This window comes from Triturus cristatus, chromosome 3_2 (genome assembly GCF_964204655.1).
Source record: "Triturus cristatus chromosome 3_2, aTriCri1.1, whole genome shotgun sequence".
Classification (NCBI taxonomy): Eukaryota; Metazoa; Chordata; class Amphibia; order Caudata; family Salamandridae; genus Triturus; species Triturus cristatus.
Window position 1 is genome coordinate 656,869,564 of NC_140584.1, and position 20,655 is coordinate 656,890,218.

General features: G+C 44.8%; 1 protein-coding gene across 6 annotated transcripts in view; it reads right to left on the reverse strand.

Annotated features, from left to right (window-relative positions):
• Positions 1–20,219, reverse strand: part of MAP2 (microtubule associated protein 2) — a 1,132,493-nt gene extending 1,112,274 nt beyond the window's left edge. For all 6 annotated transcript variants that reach the window (XM_085648606.1, XM_085648602.1, XM_085648605.1 and 3 more), the window contains exon 1: positions 20,075–20,219. The gene's annotated coding sequence lies outside the window, so the exon portion shown is untranslated. The remainder of the gene's footprint in view (positions 1–20,074) is intronic.
• Between the last annotated feature and the right edge of the window lie 436 nt (positions 20,220–20,655).

Consider the following 20,655-nt stretch of genomic DNA (forward strand, 5'->3'; position numbering starts at 1 on the left):
TCTCTCCTTCAGGAAGCAACTCAAGACCTGGCTCTTCGAGCAGTAGCAGCTCCCCCCCCCCCCCCCCAGCGCCTTGAGACCCTCACGGGTGAGTAGCGCGCTCTATAAATGTTCATGATTGATTGATTGGTTGATTGATTTTACTGGCTGCTTCTGTGGATGGCACAATCAGTGCTGCCGCCCACTAGCAGCATTTGATATACAGGCCCAGGTCACACACAGTGCACTGTACTAGGGTCTGACTAGTAAATCAAATAAGCCAATCATGGAATCACCAATCCATAACAACAATTTAAAAAGGGAGCACTCGCACTTTGGCACTGAACAGCAGTGGCAAAGTGCTCAAAGCATCTAGACCAGCAAAAAGGAGTCCAACACATAGCAAAAACACAGGAGGCAAAGGCAAAAAATTCAGGGGAGCCCCACACCAATGGTGCCAGGTCTAATGGTCGCCAGTAGGTAGTTATAGTTAGAACCTAGTTTCCATAGGAAAAGCCTTTTTTGTTTTGCCATAACAGCAGTGGCAAAGTGCCCAAAGCATCTAGACCAGCAAAACGGTGTCCAATACACAGCAAAAACACAGGAGGCAAAGGCAAAAAATGCAGCGGGAGACTCACGCCAATGGTGCCAGGTCTAACGGTCTAATGGTGCCATGTCTAACGGTCGCCAGTAGGTAGTTATAGTTAGACCCAAGTTTCTATAGGAAAAGCGTTTTTTGTTTTGCCCATAACTTTGGCGCTGTTTGACCACTCTTCACGAAATTTTCAAAACTAATGGGGCGCTCCGGTCAGCCTCTGTCTTGAAAGTTTTGGGGTGTTTCGTGAAGCGGGAGCCGAGAAAAAAGAGGGTCCCAAAACGCATTTTCCCCATGCTAATTTCCATAGGAAAAATTGGAACAGGCTACAGCCCGAACTGCTGAACAGAATTACACCAAATTTGGCAAAAAGGTAGGTCTTGGTCCAGAAAGAGACCTTCTTTATGAATGGTGTAAATCCATTCAGTAGTTGCTGAACAATTTAAACAATAAAAATATCGATATCTGAGCACCGAGGACGAGTCGCGACTTCTCCTGGGCACAAGCTGACTTCTGATTGGCTGACAACACCCCAAACCAGGATGTGTTGGCAGCCATTTTGTGACTCGCTATCCGAGTCACAAGAAAACAGTGAAAAAAAACATTTAAAAAAGGGGGCAGGGTAGAAAACACCCTGACCCCCTAGGTCTGCGGAGGAGGTCCCACAGGGACCCCCGGTGCCACAAAAAAGCATTTTTTTTTAAAACAATCAGCAGAATTCGCACTAGGTGAGCGAAACCTGCAGAGAAAGTAAAAAAAACAAAGCGCGGGCTCCTGCACTTCGTTATTGTTAAGTCCCCGGGTGGGCCAGGTCCCGGGGGCATGCCCAAATTATATAGCGGGGGTCCACGGGGACCCTGCAGCCCCGGGGCCAGCCACCTCCCCAGGGCTTTGTTGATGATTTGCTGGGGGGCACGCAGCCCCCCTGCAGCCCTGGGGACCGCCAGCCCCCCAGGGCTCTTATTTTTATTAAATAGAATGTGTGTGTGGGGGCTCGAGCCCCTCCAGCCTTGGGGACCGCCACCTCCCCGGGGCTCTGTTTTAAAAAAAAAAAATATGTGTGTGGGGGGCTTGAGCCCCCCCCCACATGCCCCGGGGACCACCACCTCCATGGGGCACTAAATATGCAAATTCGGGGGTCCGTTGCAGAGAGGTGTTCTGAGGCCACGCCCCTTTTTACACCTCTCTGCAACACAGCTCTGTGGCACTTACTGGAGGTACCTGGTGGGCTAGTTGGCCCCCAGGGACCCTCAGGATTCAAGGGGACTTAATCCCCCAATTTACAAGGTTGACGTTGGAGGCTAACTATCCCTCCTGTCACCTCCGCTAAATCCCACACAGGGATTGCTAAAAGGTGTTGGAAGGCCACGCTCACCTTTCTCCACCACTCTGCAAACGCGACTCCTATGTTATAGTTAGAAATTAGCATTTAAAAAACCTTTGAAATTCACTAAAAAAACATATGTTTCAGGGACGTTATAGTTAGAAATTAGGATTTTAAAAACCTTAGAAATTAACTGAAAAAACCATCGGTTTCAGGGACGTTATAGTTAGTTGGACATTTCACTCGTACAAAACCAGAGAAATTTGGCCGTTATAGTTAGTATAGCTAACTATAACTCGCGCCCCCGCAATGCACTGCTGATGAGGTCACATATTACATCACTCATGACATGGTCAGTGACATCACTGATGACATCACTGATTACATCATCCATGTTAAAATCTGATGCACCTCCTCACACCCTAATATAACCTTTGATACACCCACTCTAAAATACATACTACCATTTTCGAAACCATGGACACACCAATACCAGTTACTACATACGCACTCACTGATTTTTAGGTCTACACACACATCCACTCATTCACCCATACAGTAACTCATACATGCGGTCACTCATCAATACAGCAATATCATATGCACTCATACACCTATACATACACTCACGCACCACCACTCGTCCATAGACTTACTCACACACCTCATCAGTCATGCAAAGAATCAATCACACCCATTTACTTTTACTTACCTATACAGTTATACACAGACCACCTCACTTAAATATCCAAATTCTAACACATACTTACTCTCTTATACAATCACTCATACAAGCAGACACTCATTCATACAGCCACTCTCACTCTCACAATCACTCACTCTCACGTATAATCATTTATATACCCCAAAACTCACATAAACTTCCTTTCAAATATGTAGTTACTCACACATATACCACTGGGACATCCATTCACTCACCAACACACCCATAAACACACTCACCCACCCATACAGTCCTTCACAGATGCACTCTTGAACCCATACACCCAGTAAATCACCCACTCACGCATCTATGCACAGAGTCATCCACCCCCCCACCCACTCACAAAGACACTCAGGCACCCATACAGATAACCAATCAATAACCTATATAGACAGTCATGTAGCTACTCACCAACCCATGCAGCCGCTTCTACACTGACAGACTGATACAGACATTTACACAGTTTACTCAATAACCCATGCATTCAGTAAGATACGCTTAATCAGTCACTTATACAATCAGTCATGCACCTACTAAATCATCCATTCAGACACTTAAACACCCACTCATTCTTCAATACACCTTGGCATATATATCTAAAACAAATTTAAAGAAACACACATTCACTGGAGGATGTCATCAGTGATGTCATCAGTGATGTCATCAGTGATATCATCAGTAATATCACTGACCATGTCATGAGTGATGTAATATGTGATGTCATCAGCAGTGCATTGCGGGGGTGCGAGTTATAACGGCCGAATTTCTCTGGTTTTGTACGAGTGAAATGCCCAACTAACTATAATGTCTCCGAAACCTATGGTTTTTTTAGTGAATGTCTAAGGTTTTTTAAATGCTAATTTCTAACTATAACATGCCTAAAACCTATGGTTTTTTCAGTGTATATATATATATATACATATATATGTATAGATCGATAGATAGATAGATAGATAGATAGATAGATAGATAGATAGATAGATAGATAGATAGATAGATAGATAGATAGATAGATAGATAGATAGATAGATAGATAGATAGATAGATAGATAGATAGATAGATAGATAGATAGATAGATAGATAGATAGATAGATAGATCTATCCTGTAAAGTAAAGGATCCTGTGTTAGTTAGTTTGAAGCAGACCCACATCTGGAGAAGTACCACCAGAGGGCTGTATACAGTACACCAGAGGGGAGTCCAGGGCTACAACTGTATGCAAGACAAGCTTTGTCATATGGGAGTGGTGAACTAGGGAGATAGGAACAGCCTAAAAGAAGAAGACAGACAAGATCAGGTACTATTTTCAGTTCGGGACATAGCTAGGAGGATGATGTGGGATACTGGAGAGACTACAAATTAAGGGGTCGATTAGGTTGGCGGGTGGCTCGCCACCGCCTGTATGACGGTGGCGATCCGCCTGCCAATTCCCACCACCTGCATACCATTTCCCCCACCAAATCACGATGGCGGTGGGGACGCCGGCAGACGGAAAGACCGTCAGCCGGTTTTCCGCTGGTCGGACAGGTGACTGGGCAGAAAAGGGCTCAGATATGGTGGCGGTGTCTGCAATCATGCGCCACCATGATGTGCGGCGGTGCAGGGCTTTCCATGGTGGAGATCCTGCCATGGAAAGCCAGGCGGATATCACTTTCGGGTGCCCGTTGTGGGCCACCAGGATGTTGGGGGGTAGGGGGTGCACATGGGGGGTACCTATGGTACCCCCTGCATTTGCATGCACAAGGTGGCAGGCCCCACGCGGTACCTGCCACGTTGTGCATGCAAATGCACAACATGCCTTTTTTACATTGCGGCGGGTACTGCTGACAGCACTGCCCACCGCAATGTAACAAATGCGGGATGCTCCTGCTAGTGTGGCGGGCGCATGCTAATTTGAACGGGACCGCCGCACGTATGGCGGGCGGTCCCATTTGCCGCCATCGTAATAGACCCCAAAGACTCTACTTGTGAGGTATAAAAAAAATTGACAAATTGGGGAAAATTAGAAACAGCAGAAAAGCCCTGGAAGTTTTATATTCTTTGAAGAGGGAGAAAATAAATAAGGGGCAAGTTTAGAGTGTTGGGGTAAGAAAGTGTGGCAGAAGTGTTGAAGTACATAGAAGGTCTTGGAAGGGATGGATATTGAGTTAGGAGGAATGTGTTGGTTGGTAACAGGAGAGCTTGAGAATATCATAGTCTATGATCCCCTTTCCTTGGTTGTATCCACTACATTACCTTCGACGACCTGTTATAAGGGTTTGTGCGGGGATGAAGGGTCTTGTGGGTGGTAGGAAAAGGAGGAAACGAGGAGGGCACACTCACTTTGTAAGGATAGAGCTAATCATAACTTTATGGCTTATGAGGAATTATTTTCTAGTTCATGGCCAAACTCCTATATATGTATATATTGCCACCGGTTAGTTACAGTTAGAATCGTGTTTCCATATGAAGTGCTTTTTCTGTGTGCTAATAACTTGGGCGCCGTTTGATGCATCTCCACGAAACTTTACAAAAAAGTGCTACTCTTTGAGTTTGTTCATGGAAACTTTCGGGGTGATGCGTCAAGCTGGGGCTTAGAAAAAGGGGTATTCCAAAACACATTTTCCGCATTCATTTTTCAGCTACAGCCCACACCACTGAACGGATTTATAGCACATTTGGCAGAAAGATTGATCTTGTTCTAAACGATTGCTGTTCATATTTTGGTGTAAATCCATTCAGTAGTTTTGAAGAAATTAAGGTTAAAAAATGTATATATCATGCTGCAGAGGATCTGTGAAACCAACAGATCTCCTGCTGAAATTTGATTGGCTGCCAACCAGGAAGTGGTGGCAGCCATCTTAGAAATCAGGACTCTGTCCTGAGCCTTAAAAAAATGCAAAAAAAGACATAGGGGGCATGGTATGGATACCCTGACCCCCTGGGTCTGATGGTATGGTCCCACCAAGGACCCAAAAAGTTTTTTAATTTTTTTTTTGCAAATTCCCTAGGGGATCAGCGACAAAAGTTAAAAAAATAAAATAAAAGCGTGGTCTCCTGTGCATTTCCAAAACAAACTCCCTCCCTGAGTCTAAAAAGTCCCCAGGGACCCAATACCCGGTGCTGCATTAATTAAGGAAGGAGGGGTGCGTTGCTCCCTCTTATTTAGCCTAAGTAGACCCCAGGGACCCCATCCCCAGGGACGAAATGTGCATCTTGAGTTACCAAGCCTTCAGAAGGCCCCCGCGACCCCATCCCCTGGGGTTGTGTTTTAAACTAAAAGGGATGGGAGCCCAGCCCTAGGGCACAGTAGTTTCCCTGCCCGCATGAGCACGGGCAGGAAAATATGTGTTTGCTCCCATCTGGGCAGAGCATTTGTAAATCTCCTGCCAAACAGGAGCAAACACTGAGTCTGCCCCCAACCAGTGGGTGATTCAAAGATGTTCCCACCGGCTGGGAGCAGACTTGTGTTCTGTGTCTTTGCCCGCACTGATGCAGGTAGGGAAACAGAACACATATTGCTTGCACTTGGAGGAAGCAGGCATAATTAGCTGCTACCGCTGTGCGGGAGCAATGTTGGCTCCTGCACTATGTAGTGAGCTGGCTGGGGCTACGGGTGCACCAGGGCTTCCCCCAGGGCCCCAAACATGTTGTTTGTGGGTGCCACAGGAAGCATCAGGGCACCCACCTACATTGAAGCCAGTCCCTGGGGGATGAAGTCCACAGGGGCCATGATAGGCTTGGGGAGGGGGGCCATGCAGCCCCCCTGTCCTTTATAATGTTACACGTCCCAGGGGATGTGGTCCCTGAGAACTAATAAGGCTCGGGGGCGCATGGCCCCCTCCCCTTTTTTCCACAATTTGACTTCAGGGGATGGGGTCCTCATGGCCTGTTAAGGCTCGGGAGGAAGCTTCATGGCTCCCTCCACTTTTTTATTGGATTTGGCCCCCAGGGGTCGGGCTCTGGGGTCTGAAAAGGCTTGGGCAGTGGGGGCTGCACAGGCCCTCTCCTTTTTTCTGAAATTTGACCTCAGGGGATGGGGTCGCTGGGCCTGATAAGGCTCAGGGAGGTGGGCTGCACACCCCACTCCCTTTTTGTTGAAATTTGCGTCCCAGAGGCCCAAAGACCAACACTCCACCACATCTCCAAAGGCTGTGTGTGGCATGGGATTGGCAGCCTGTGAGAGGGTTGGCTGTCTTCGGGTGGGTCGGCCACAGGGCCTGACTGCAAGCCAGGCCCTGTAGCCAAGCCCCACTATGCACAGTAGAAGGCTGTTCACAGAGTAGGGCTAGTTGTAAGTGAGGGGGTGGACACCTCGAGGTGTGGGGTTGGCTACCTGTGGGGGGGTTGGAAGCAGGGCCCGGTTGTGGCCAACCCCCCATTCACAGCAGTGGTTTGGCGTTACTTATGGTAACAAAATGTTACTTTACATTAAAAAAACTAGAAATTCACTGAAAAAATCAAAGGTTAATGTAACATTATAGTTAGGGGAAATGTCCAATAACAACTAACGTTTTAAACTAAAAAGAAATCCACAGAAATTTACCAATTATAGTTAGCGCAAGTAACTATAACTCATGCCCAAAGGTAAATAGAACTCACGCCCTCGCAATGCACTGCTAATTACTACACATATTACATCACTCATGACAACTATAACATCATCGATAATATCACTACAACATTTGCAATTAAATTATTGATGAGAAAACTGTGCATGGCGTGGCGCAAGTTTTAGTTACCTTAGAACACAAGTTATAGTTATTTGAGATAACCATAACTTTAACTGGGGAATTTCTGTGTTTTTTAGAGTTTAAAACATGTTGTTAAGACTGGACATTTCACATAACCATATATATATTTACACACACACACACACATATGTACAGGTAATTTCTGTACAGCAAACCCACCAAAACGTATCAGAGAAATGTCTAGCAAATACTAGTGTATGAGGATTATGGGGCAGAAAACACCAAAATATGCATGGAATTCTTCATTTTGCAGTGGGACTCTTATAATAGGTGCTGGTGAATTAAGAACCCTTCCGCGGTGTAATTTACCGGTTGAATGCAATTTCTTTCCCTAGTCAGTACATCCGCAATCAGACCGTGTGTTGTAGAATGCTTACCTAATGAGGAAGGTTCGACATTCGAAAAGCTACTTCATGTCACAGCAATGAACTTGCCGGTGAAGCCAAACTGCTCTGAAGTATTTTCCATGAAAAACTCACTGGCGGTCCCAAACATTCAGGGGCAGATTTACAAGCCCCTCGCGCCACTTTTGCGTCACTTTTAACATGAGAAAAGTGACGCAAAAGTGGCGCACGGGGCTTGTAAATCTGCCCCTCAGTTTTTCTAGGCTCACCTGCCTCCGAAGGCACGTGCACCGCTGATTGGTACCTGCGTGCCATAAATCACAGACAGGGCTTTTACAGTCTGACGTCCACGCGCATCCACGCGTGCCTGCATGAGCTGCTGCTGTAACCCTGACTGAGCCCTTCACTCGTCTCTTTATGAATAAGACATAATCCGAGATAAGGATTGAACAGAATGGATCAGAGCCTGGTGATAAAACATACATCTCACTGCTGCCAAGCGCAGAGCTGGAATCCATAGATACGGATGGCAGCTTGGCACGCATTTCGCCTGCCCATCACAGTGCCTGCTGAAACACTCGAGTCGGCCTAAGCCCCTGCTCTGACCTTGTTATCACACGGCGGTTTCTCCCCAGTTTTTTCCCACATTTTCAGAATTATGGGGCATATTATCAAGACAGGCGATAAAATGCTCGCCACTTTAGCGGCAGAAAACTGCCGCTAAAACGGCGATAATGGGCTTGATAATATGCTCTATGGAATTCCAATTGAAGCCCATGTTAGATGTCCTTCACATTTAACATGGGTTTCAATTGGAATTCCATAGAGCATATTATCAAGCCCATTATCGCTGTTTTAGCGGCAGTTTTCTGCCGCTAAAGCGGCGATAATTTTATCGCCTGTCTTGATAATATGCCCCCATGTTACCACACTCTTTCCAGGCGGCACTTCTCTGTAGGAGGCTTCCATAGATCTGCAGGATTACCGCCGGCTTTGATTGTTGGTCAAGGGTTGGGGCTCCGTCCTGAGCCTTAAAAAATGCAAAAAAAAGACATAGAGGCAGGGTATGGATACCCTGAGCCTCTGGGTCTGATGGCATGGTCCCACCTAGGACCCAACACGTTTTTTTTCAATTTGTTGCTAATTCTCTAGGGGATCAGCGACAAAAGTTAAAAAAATTAAAATAAAAGCGCTGTCTCCTGTGCATTTCCAAAACAAACTCCCTCTCTAAATCTAAAAAGGCCCCAGGGACCCAATACCCGGTGCTGCATAATTTATTAAGGAAGGAGGGGTGCGTGGCTCCCTCTTATTTAGCCTAAATAGGCCCCAGGGACCCCATCCCCAGGGACGAAATGTGCATATCGAGTTACCAAGCCTTCAGAAGGCCCCCGCGACCCCATCCCCTGGGGTTGTACACATTTTCTGAATTATGTTACCACTCTCTTTCCAGGCGGCACTTCTCTGTAGGAGGCTTCCATAGATCTGCAGGATTACCGCCGGCTTTGATTGTTGGTCAAAGGTTGGGGTGGGGGAAGGCGTGGAGCGCACAGATTCATGCCAAATACGAATCCACCTGGTTATGCAGACATGGAGAATATTTCTTTTGTATTTCAGATTCAGGAATAGAACATATATTTTTGTAGATCACAAGTGTTCCTATTTCCTGCACACTCTTGTGGACACTAATGGTATGTTACACTTTAATGTCACCCTTGCACTAATAAGAATACATTTTATAAAGATGAGGCAAAGATTGGATGTGTGCCAAAATTCTATTGCTGAATGTAACACATGTAACAAAAAGAAATCTTTTAGTTCCAATATAAAACGTCGTTCATGTACTAGAATGTAAAATTAAACTTTGGGGAAGATCTGAGGAGTTTTTCTGAACTTGTACAAATAATGGCCTAACAGGGAGCTTGCCTGGCATGTGACTACTTTTGTCACACCTTTACACAAATCTCAAAGCCATTCGCCTGTCGAAAAATGTCCTGAACTGCACACCGTTAAGCAAAGCAGGCCACTTTACCATTTCAAATAACTGGATGGCTGCATCAGTGCTTATAGTAAAGGTGCCATAACTCAATGGTGACACGGAGATTAATATCTACTACATTCTGGCGAGGAAAGATACTGCTAGAGTCCATCTAAGAATGACCACAGCTCATTTTGGTGTCTTTATATTTGGTTTTGCTCTAACTTAAATTCTGTTTAAATGGTGTATTAGTCATATAGACACATTTCTTTATTTTTACATTTTTATTACATTGTGGTATTATATAGAGCAGACGTCACCATCTAGTTTGCAGAAATTATCACATAAAGCAACATATGACACAGAAGTAGTCAGCATAACATTGAGGTCCAGCCTATAGGTGTAGAGGGACTAAGAGGGACTAAAAGCAATGCTACAAAAATTACTGAACAAATAGCAGATGCAACAACAGCAAAGGGTGCAATCATTAATCATCCGGCTTCAGGTGGAATCTGAATAGATTATGTTTTTTAGGGCCTTACAGAAGTTAGAATTCCATGGGACATCTTTGGGAAGTTTGTTCCATCGTCTGGGAGCATAACAGGCGAAAGCTTTGATGATAACTTTTGGTTTTTGTGTGATATGGATTTAAAGTAGTTGTGTCAATTTGCCTCTAGGGTTTCTCTGTTCTCCTGTGCTGTGGAGTTTGCGTTTTAGGTCGGAAGACAGGCCGCAGCAAATCACCTTGTTGTGATGCCGGCTATTTTTAAGTCAATTTTTGCCTGCATGGTCAGCCAGTAGAGTCCTCCCAAATGGCTGCAATGCTGTCAGATTTTTTTACTCATTGACTAGGCATGCAGTGGAGTGTAACATGTCATGCTGTTGCCACCATCAAGGTTGGTTATGTTACTGATTATTGTTTTATTTATAAAATTTGGAATTCTGAAGCTATTACCTCTGAACTCATAGTCCCGGAGAGCAATCATTTAATTGATTGATTCTGAAATAGGTCATACAATACAAAAAAAAAATGAACAGTAGTTTCTATTTTCAGGGAACCACAGTCTATTGAGAAGACAGATATGACAACACATGGGTATTTTAGTATTAATAGAGAAGCAGGAATCCTATAAATTGAAGGATTTGTAACAATCATTTGTGCTTCTTCCTAACACCACAATGGGTCATCAAATCCCTAGCACTACAGGGAACACTCAGTGAAATGCCTAACGCCAGTCCTCATATTTGCCGTCATGTACGCCAGTACAAGATATTCTGACTCTCTTCATTCAGTCTGTATCACCATTACATTTCAGTACCCTGAAAGAAATACCTGAACGGTTATCACCTGACAAGCCATGGATCTGTCCAACTATCGCCTGAATTCTTATTCCTGGTCCATCACAAGTCTGATCTTGGATGTAAACACCCATCTCTTATGAAAGTCCAACAGGGACTGGTTCCCCATTGAACTTAACTCCTACGCTGAATTCTTAAATAGCCCCATCTTTCCACCAAAGCATGCAGAACTTCACAAAAGAAAATAAATGCAATTTGTATTAACATTGTTTATTCATGGAATCATGCCACCTACTGTACTAATATGGAAGATCAAAAATGAAAGCAAAACAAGGTTGGCAAAGGGGCACAAAGCCTTGGACACTTTAAACCCAATTAAGAGAAGAAGGAAATTAATGGTAACTGGATCACAAAAAGCACAAAACATAAAATCAATATTTGTATATTCAATAAGCATTCTAAAATAAAGTGTTGCCATGTCTGATTTCCGAGTTAACGTAATGTAAGCCACAAGTCCTTTTGGTTTTACTATTGAATATTTCAAGATATTTTGTTGGATTAAGGGGTTCTTAGACTCTATGGTTAACAACGATAATTGTTATCTTAATGTGGCTCCTGTGCTGGGTTAGTCATGTAAGCCTATCAAATAATACATTGCATTTTAAAATATTTGATCATATAGTTGGTAATTACGTTAGGAATAAACCTATCCATCTAACCAGGAAGGTAACATGAATATAATCCTAACTAAAAGGAGAATTGATAATATTTTTTATTTAGTTGATTGTCAGTTTTTTATGTTTTATACAATATATGAATTACCCAAATGAACTTATTGATTGTGTTTTGACAGTGTATTGTCAACCAAAGTCTTAAATGGATATAAATGGTATACCTCATATGAATTAGGGGCAGGCGGAACTCATGGCTTTTCACTCTGTGGAATTCCACGGAGTTACATAAAACCTCAGCGAGATTCCGTGGAGTTATGCCAAATGGCATAAAATATGTATGTCACACTGCAATTTAGCACCAGTAGTACAGAAAAATCAGTGAGGCCGTCACAATGCGGTGTGCAAGAGTGCCTGCCATTTGAGTTGATTTTGCTGCAGCTCGAGTAGAAAATCTACTGGAGTGGCACCAAATCTACTCGAGAAGCAGTCCTCAAACTGTGATCGCTTGCGACCGCGCGGAACCGCCCACAAAATTTGGACTCTTCTTCAAACTCGTTGTTGCATTTTTAATCTGGGGGAATTTTATGTCTAATTTATTCATGCGCCATCATTTTTATGCATTTTTCCTAGTGTGAGATTTTATGTGATTTAATAAATCATGTTTTGGTTTTATATGAATTGGTTTGGGACTTTATGTTATTTATATCTTAGTGTTCACCACAGAGCTCTAATGAACAACTACAGTGTTACTATTTTGCATTCGAAACAAAAGAGAGGCACTCCTGAATGCCATTTTTTGGAACATGAGCTATTGAATTTTCAGCCTTTCGTGTGGAGCAGGCAGAAGTAATTGAACAGTTTGGTGTTAATGCAGATATGAAACCAGCTGGTTAAACGATGTAAGGGGAGGTATGGGTTTTAGTTATATGAGGAATAATATGTTTTAAAGGGGTAAAAATCGAGAGTCATCCCTACCGACTTCCAGCTTCCCTTTCCACATCTGTTTACTCAGCCTACCCATCTTCTCTGTTGCTCAATACCTCCCTAATTTAAAACAGTAACATTTTGGTAGACATTAATGGTTTCGTTTTTAATGTATGTGAGTAGATTTTTGGATATGCAGGAAGATATGTGCAGACGGATCTGACATTTAAAATAGTTGTGCCTCAATACGTAGTGAGGTCATCCAAAGGAGCTGCTGTTTAGACATTTGCTTTCTATCTGTTTACTTTTCCCAATCCCTATTGTCAGTGGTCTCATCTCGGTGCCTGATTGAGCACTGCCTTCAAAACTATTCACATTTAAAAACATATATTTATTGTCTATAAAAATGATGTTTCTTTGCACACCTTATACAGTACTGCTTTCAAAGTAGTTTAATGTTTTAAAATAAGTAAAGTAAATGGACAGAACCTTGAAGCTGCAACTTTAAAACACAGTGAAAACTGTCACCGGCTGTTTTCAGGCTTGGAACAATTGAAATGTCTAATACAAACAAAGGGACAGGAATATTTTGGGAGACTGGTTTATTTCAGGAACTTCTAGCATGAGAGGCAGGAAACATTTCCATGTCCAGAGCCTGCCCTCCACACAGGAGAGTGAATGACTCTAAAGGTGTGGCCTTCAGCAGCATATCTCCCAGTGCAGGCAAAATCTGTGAGCTAGGTGAAAAATCTGTTTTTTTAATTAGATCCCTGCAATCTTCATAGGCAGATGTTATGGGAAGAAGGTGCAGTGATAAGTGGGTTGATACTGCAATGAGGCTTTTCTCAGCTACTGGCTATGAATCTCCTAGGTAGATATTGACCTGCTAGGTGTCAATTAAATGCAGTATTTTTGTAAATGCACAGCTGTCTAATTTACAACTAGGTGTGGCAGCTACTAAATCTTGCAGTACTTTTGCTACCACTGTTCTTAAAAGTCCTGAAGGCAGCAACATGAACAGAAACAGGGCAGTATTTATGCTCCTTGTCCTTCCAGTAGTCATTCAGCAGCAAAGAAAAGAGTTGAGGGGCCAACAATGGACACAATGGGTCACCTTTTGATGTTCTTGTGATTAAATAGCATGGCATGTCACTTTCTGAACCCCATTTTGCTGACTCCATGTTCCAGTCACTTAGCGTGTTCAGTTTGGGCATTGTGCTTGATTAGTCCGGTGTAGGAGGCAAACACCAATGTGTCTAAAATCAATAAATGAAATACACACCAACACAGGCCAAGTCATCTGCCACCTAGGGCCAGATTTATTGAAGTGTTGTGCTGCCCTTGCATCACACAAGGCAAAGCAAGGGCAACGTAACACTAAATTCAGATTTATCAAGTCAGGCAAGGCCACCTTGCGTGACCCTGTGGTGCTTGGTAAATCTGGAGTACAGCAAGGCAGCACAAGTCCCTGCTTTGCGTTACTCTGTAGTGTTATGTTAAGTGAGTTTGCAAAATGTGGCTAATCACCCGAGAGGGTATCCAGGTGGCTGAGTAGGGCAGGCCTGAGCAGGGAGGAGGAGATCATGCCTGTTTTGTCTGGAACAGCCTTGTCTTGAGGTTCCTTTGGAAGTCCATGAGGGAGAGGAACATTCTGAGGCATTGCGGTAGTTCGTTTCAGGTCTTCGCTGCGTGGTATGAGAAGGAACATCCTTCCCTTCTGGTCTTCTTAATGCGAGGGAGGTGTGCTTTTGACTGGGATGCAGATTGAAGGTGTCTGGTGAGTTGATACAAGTTGAGGCGGTGATTGAGATAAGCTGGACCGGTGTTGTGGAGAGCTTTGCAGGCGTTGGTGAATAGCTTGATTTTACATCTTTTCTGGACTGGGAGCCAGTGGAGATTGTTGAGGTATGGAGGAATGTGGTTATTTTGCAGGATGTTTAAGATGATTCTGGCATAGGCGTTATGGGTGGTTTTCAGTCGCTGTAGGATATGGGCTGGGTTTTCAATGTAGAGGGTGTTTCCGTAATCAAGTCTACTCGTGATAACAGCCTGAGTGACCATTTGTCTGGTGTTCAGGGGGATCCATTTGAAAGTCTTGCGTAGCATTCGCAGAATGTGGAAGCATGATGAGAAGACGGAGCTGATCTGTCAGCTCATGAAGAGGTTGGTTTACAGGATGATTTCGAGGTTCTTGGCATGGTCTGCAGGTGTTGGTGGGGGGTCAAGTTCGGAGGGCCACCAAGAGGCATCCCACGGGGAGCGGTCGTTGCTGATGCATTCCATGGGTGAGGTGTGGGTGTTTGTATGCATCCATCTATGGATTTTGTCTCATTCCCAGATTTGCCATGAGTGGTAGACCTGGGAATGTGTCAAAATGCTATGTCTTTCCAGGGAAGGCTTAACTGAAATAAATATCTTTATTTCTCCTCGTTTTTTTCTCTTTCTATGTGTGCTGCATTCTGAAAAAGCCTCAGAAAGGGTACAATCCTGCACAAAAACAATCCTGCCTGCAACACAGGCCCCCTTGCACCATGAGGCAACAGAGCCTACGTTGGGCCTAGGCAGACAAAAGTGTGCCAGGGCAAGGAGAGGTCATTAATGCGCCCAGGGCTTTAAGTGGGATGAAAAAACTGGAGGGTCTCTCAAAGGGGTGTGGCCACTGTAATTAAGGGTGTGGCTTAAAACACGTGAGCGAAAAAATCTGTGCTTAGCATAGTGTGCCGCCCTACTTGTATTTTGCTGTTTGTCATTGCATCCAGATATGATACAACAAGTAACATCGTACCTACAACAAGTCACGACTATTGGCTTTGTCAATGGTTAGTTGCATAGGATAAATAAGCAGCAACTTTGGCTTGTACATAATATTGAAAAAGCTTAAACTTCAAGCCCTGGTGACACCACAACAATGCTGCTGCTCGTGAGTTTCAAAAAGAGAAGGGAAATCCAGAGAGAAAATGACTCTCTTTAAAGGATTTCCCTTCCCCTACAACGCTCCCCTGGCATGACGTCATGCCGAGGCGCAACTAGAGTGAAATTTCGAGGGGGGGGGGGCTAATTCTTCTAGCAATCGGCAGAGTGAAGATGCAGGGCCTCTAAGAAGGAGCGAATGAACAACAAAGCCTCATTAGCCAAATGGGCGTTGTACAAATGAGAAGTAAGCAGTGGGAGCATGCGGACATCGATGTGCCTGCGGTCACTGCAGTCCGGAGAAAAACGGACCACCTGTGCCAGAGCACAAAACAGAGCCCGATAGAGACCCGTTTCGAGACCTCCTTAAAAAAACTGCCGGTGCTCAGCACCGGTGAGACCCGGCCCACTTAAAGCCCTGAATGCGCCTTGTAATGTTAAATATGGCACATTCCTGCCTATTCAAGCAGTGCTGCGCAGCAAGGTGTCTTGCTGCGTTGGGCTGCATGAAATATTGATAAATCTGCCCCTAAATATCAATGTAATGCCCACATACACAGCAATGGGAGATCTAGGCACAGGGGAAAAAATCTGCAAACACAGAAACTCATTGAAAATACACCTCACACAACATTGCCGCAGCCAGCCTGTGCCCAAACCTTTATTAGTTGTACTGCACAGAGATGAGCAGATATATCAATCCACATTTTAATTTCTGTAGTTGCACAGATTTACACACAACATCTTTGCTTTATTTTAAGCTTCCCGATACCTCGATTATGAAGTCAATTGAGACATCTCCCTCCTCCCAGCTATAGAGCACAGACTGGAAATGTATTTAAAAGTCCATTACCCTGCAGATGACGCAGCTCACTTCCCGCGTCCAGAGGCATGCATTCAAAACAAGCTCTAAGTATGGGAAATCAGCAGGTATTTCTGGTTATTTTGAGCACCTGTCGCGCTTTTAATTTTGGTTTCTGCATCGCCTTGCCTTAGGGAGGGGATGTGCTCGAGTGGATACATTGTCAGCCACGAAACCAGGAAATCAAAGCCCTAATCCAAACATCTGACATTGGACAAACTGTGTGACCCTGGCCAAATTACTTTGGGCCCAGTTCTTAACGCCTCATGAAAACGAGTTTTTTTGATTTACGCCCATGTATAATTACTCCATTATAGAGAATCTTAATATGTGAGAAAATACAGTCACATTGGTAGGGATTGGGCGTTAGGGGTTGGGGTGCCTTAGGAAGGCACGTGAAAAAGCCTGACACTGCAAGTTTGGGTGATAACCGGAATACGATGAAAACTTACTCCCATCAAAGGAAGAAGTAAAGCCTTATTCGGAGCAGGAATTGGGAAAGAAAGAGTGAAAGGACTGGAGAACAAAACAATTAAATTGCAAATTCGTTTCTGGAAAGTATTTACATGTGTAACTGCTACGTTTCAGATGTAACATTATTTCATATGTTATAAACCTGGAATTCGCAATTGAAATTCAGGGGTACAATGGTGACACTACTATTAACGCCGTTTGCCAGAAATACTCCGAAGATTCCGTGTGCATTACAACGCCCGGAAGGTACTGCGAGCGCGCGCATCAACGTAGGTGAGTAAAAATATGACTTTTTTGACAATCGAGTCATTTATTTTGAAATTTCTCCATTTTCGTACCGGCCAAAACGGTGGTCTGAAATCCACCATCCTGTGGCATATACACAACTGAACATTACTAGCATGGCTACAATGTGCAGTGATGTAATCTCGTCCCAATTTTTGCAGCCTCACGTGGTGGGTTTAATGTTGTGTGTCGGAATTTCCGCTCGAACTTTGATTTTTAAAAGTGAATCCAAATGCGGAAACAGGTCCGATGTATCTCAGGGGCTGTTGATAAGCAGGTGTTTGCAAAATTATGTTTAATTCCACTTGGGAAGTTTCAGGACAGTAATAGACTCTGCAAGCGCACAATGTTGCGAACCATGTCACCTTAGCAAAGCTTCGCCTACCTTGAATTTTCACACCAAAAACATGCCCAGATACCCCAGAAAATTGTTCCAAAAAAGTAGATTTTGACGGTTTTTGATGCTGCGAAACATCCTTTCCTTAGGACAACTGCCCTGTTGTTTATTAAAACTTCACCCACTTCATGAAAGTGGCAGAAAAGACAACGTTAAACAAAGCTCCTCAAAGATGGCAAGAACCAGCTGTGCAAATTGCGCACAGCCGTGCCTATAATATAGCACTTCAGGTTCTCAGCCTCCATCGCAGACTACAATCTCCTACCAAGAAGTGCCTATTGTCCTCACTGAAGGAACTGTACCTCTGCCGAGAAGTGCTGATTCTCCAATACTCTTCTGAGCACCTGCCGATAAGTGGTACTACAGTACCTTGCCAATACAAGAGCATGTGCTCTTCAAGGAGACCTTGATATCTTCAGGGGTCTCATGAAGGTATTCACCTAGGGGCACATTTACTACGTTTTCACGCCACGCAGGAGAGCAAGCAAAGTTGCTGCACAGTGCTGTGTTGTGTGAAAGGGAGAAAGCAGAAATACTCCATATTTACAAAGACATAGTCCATTTCTGCTCCCTCCCTGTGCTGGCCCGCTGTGTTCTGCCTAGCGCCGGATTGTTTCTGAGCAGGAAGGAGCACCTTCCTGCACAAAAACAACCCTTATAGGCATTTTCCTCTTTGTACGCGTTATGCAGAAATATATTTCTCCTCGTTACACCTCACTTGGGAAGGTGTAACATGTTGATGCATTCCCAGGATTACAAGTCTTTGTAAAGCTGGAAATGCTCCAGAATCCATGGGTGGCTGCGTGGGAACGCCAACGCTCCACCCATGGATCGCCTTATAAGTAGAAATGTAACGTAACTCAGCGCAAGCAGCTGACTTGCGATACATTTCGTTACAAAGCCGCACAAGGCCTGATTTGCATGACCTTGCTTTGCTTTGTAATGGAAGAGTGTGCCATGCAAATGTTCACAGTATTATGTCTTCACCACTTGCCAATTTTTGAAAACAGTAAAATTACTGAATTAAGCATTTACAGTACGTCTGGAAAAATGATTGCAGCACGTACACTAAACATGTGGGCCCATATTTATGGAGCCTTTGTGCTGTCCTTGCGTCACAGAAGGCAATGCAAGGACAACGCAGAGGCTTCTGTAATATATACAAAGACACACAAGGTCTGATTTGCGTGGCCTTGCGTGGCTTTGTAAAGAAATGTAACGCAAGGCAGCTGCTGTGTTACTCTACTGTATGAGTTGTTGCCTTATTTGTATGTCTGGCAGACAGATGTTTAATTACCGCCAGTTTTTGAGCGGAGGAGATGTTCAACTGTAATTTTGCTCATGGCATGTTTGTTTCGGGGACTCCAATGTAAACTCAGGTGGTAAAACGGTTTGGTGTCATTTTGCATGTTGTATTATTGCATACATGCTGTAATGCCTCTGTAATGTTGATGGGTCCATAGACATTTCCAATAGAGTGATCCCATTAACGCTGGTTTTCGTGTCTAACGCCATCACCTAAATAGAGATTAGAATGTTGCCTTCTAGAGATTTAAAAATGGCGGTCTGCATTTGTTTAAAGACCAGCTACCCCGGCTGTGGGTTGGTGACCCTTGACATGCTAGTTTTCACATTTGCTTGTACGTTGATATTTCCCGCTCAGAACGAGGAGGAACACCCTGGCCGTTCTAAACTGGAACCAACAGAAATTACCATCACGTGCAACGAGGACGCTCCCCGCTCATCTGAGTCATTGATTCTTTGTTTTTCAATAACTAAGTGCCGATTTTGGAATTTGTTTATTGGAGGGAAAAAACTTTGGCGAGCAGACACGTCAACCATGGTGTGCGTGTGGCGAAGGATCATTACTTTCAACTCTGCTGCATTACTTGCGGCCCCACTGAAGGCACAGAGGTCCTTGCCAGGCAGGATTTCTCAAATTTGGCAGGTGTTCCTGCGCCTTTGCCGACCTGGCAGGCTGGGGGGCCCGTCAGGCTGGGGGGGGGGGGGGCCGTCAGGCTGGGGTACCCGGCAGGCTGGAGGACTCGGCAGGCTGGCGTACATGGCAGGCTGGCCTGCCACACAGGACCAGACTGGCAACCAAAAGCAGTTCTGACAAAAAATGTTCCAAGCAGTCCGGCTCTGCTCCCTTCCCATCTCTGATTCTCTCCCTTCCGTTCTCTCTCATACTGTGCCTCGTTCACCTTCTAACTCATCCCGCACCTGCTGTGTATGCCTGCTTCCATAGAACCTGGGGCGATGGAGACAGTGACAGCAGATGCAGACCGCAAAACCCATCTTCCACTGGCTCCAGCCCACGGGGCACCGCCCAGTGGGATAAATGTCCAGTCCAGCCCTGCCTCACCTGCCATACTGCATATCATCATCTGTGCGCGCCCTGCAGAGCACACTCAAGAATGCGAGTGCCGTTCATTTCAGAGCCAGTCACACATTCTGTTCGCAGAGGCACCCAGCAGCACAATTAAGGCCTCAATAAGCGATAATAACAAGATACAGTTGTCTATATACGTTATTACTATCCAGAATGCCCCTCGGCAGCAGCGTGCGTCTTTACCTGGCTGTCAGTTCCCGCCAGCCTCTCTCCTCCTGCTTTCCCTGGAGCCGACCTGCTTCTTGGCACCCGCGAGCAGCAATTGTGGTTTATCGGGAAACACAATACGCAGCCCACTCGCAAACACGTGTAAACGCTTCCTCTTGTCAGCCGCGGAATGACAACACGTTTGATGTGGCGCTGGCACGCACGGTGCTGCGGCAGGGCGTGTGCGTCTCGGGACCCGGCCCCTGTCATGTTCGTCTGGTTTGGAAAGTTTATGGCGAGCGCCTTTTCAAGCACACCTTGGCCGCGAGGAGCTGAGTCACGGGGCTCCCTGCCAAGAGGAACCGCTGAGTCACGTGAGCAACCTGCTGGAAGCGTGAGAGCCCCACAAGCATGTGCCTGTCGATTTTAAATGCCCCTCATCCTGTAAGAAGAATGACTGACTTAAAGTTTTGTCTGTTTCCGTCTCCTTTCTTTTATTGAAGGACACTGTCCTTACTCTCCATCCTCTGCTTCCTAATTCTCTCTGAGTGTGGCACTTTCTAAGTCTCATGCCTGTCTGTCTGACTCACTATTGTATTTCTGCATTCGGCCACACC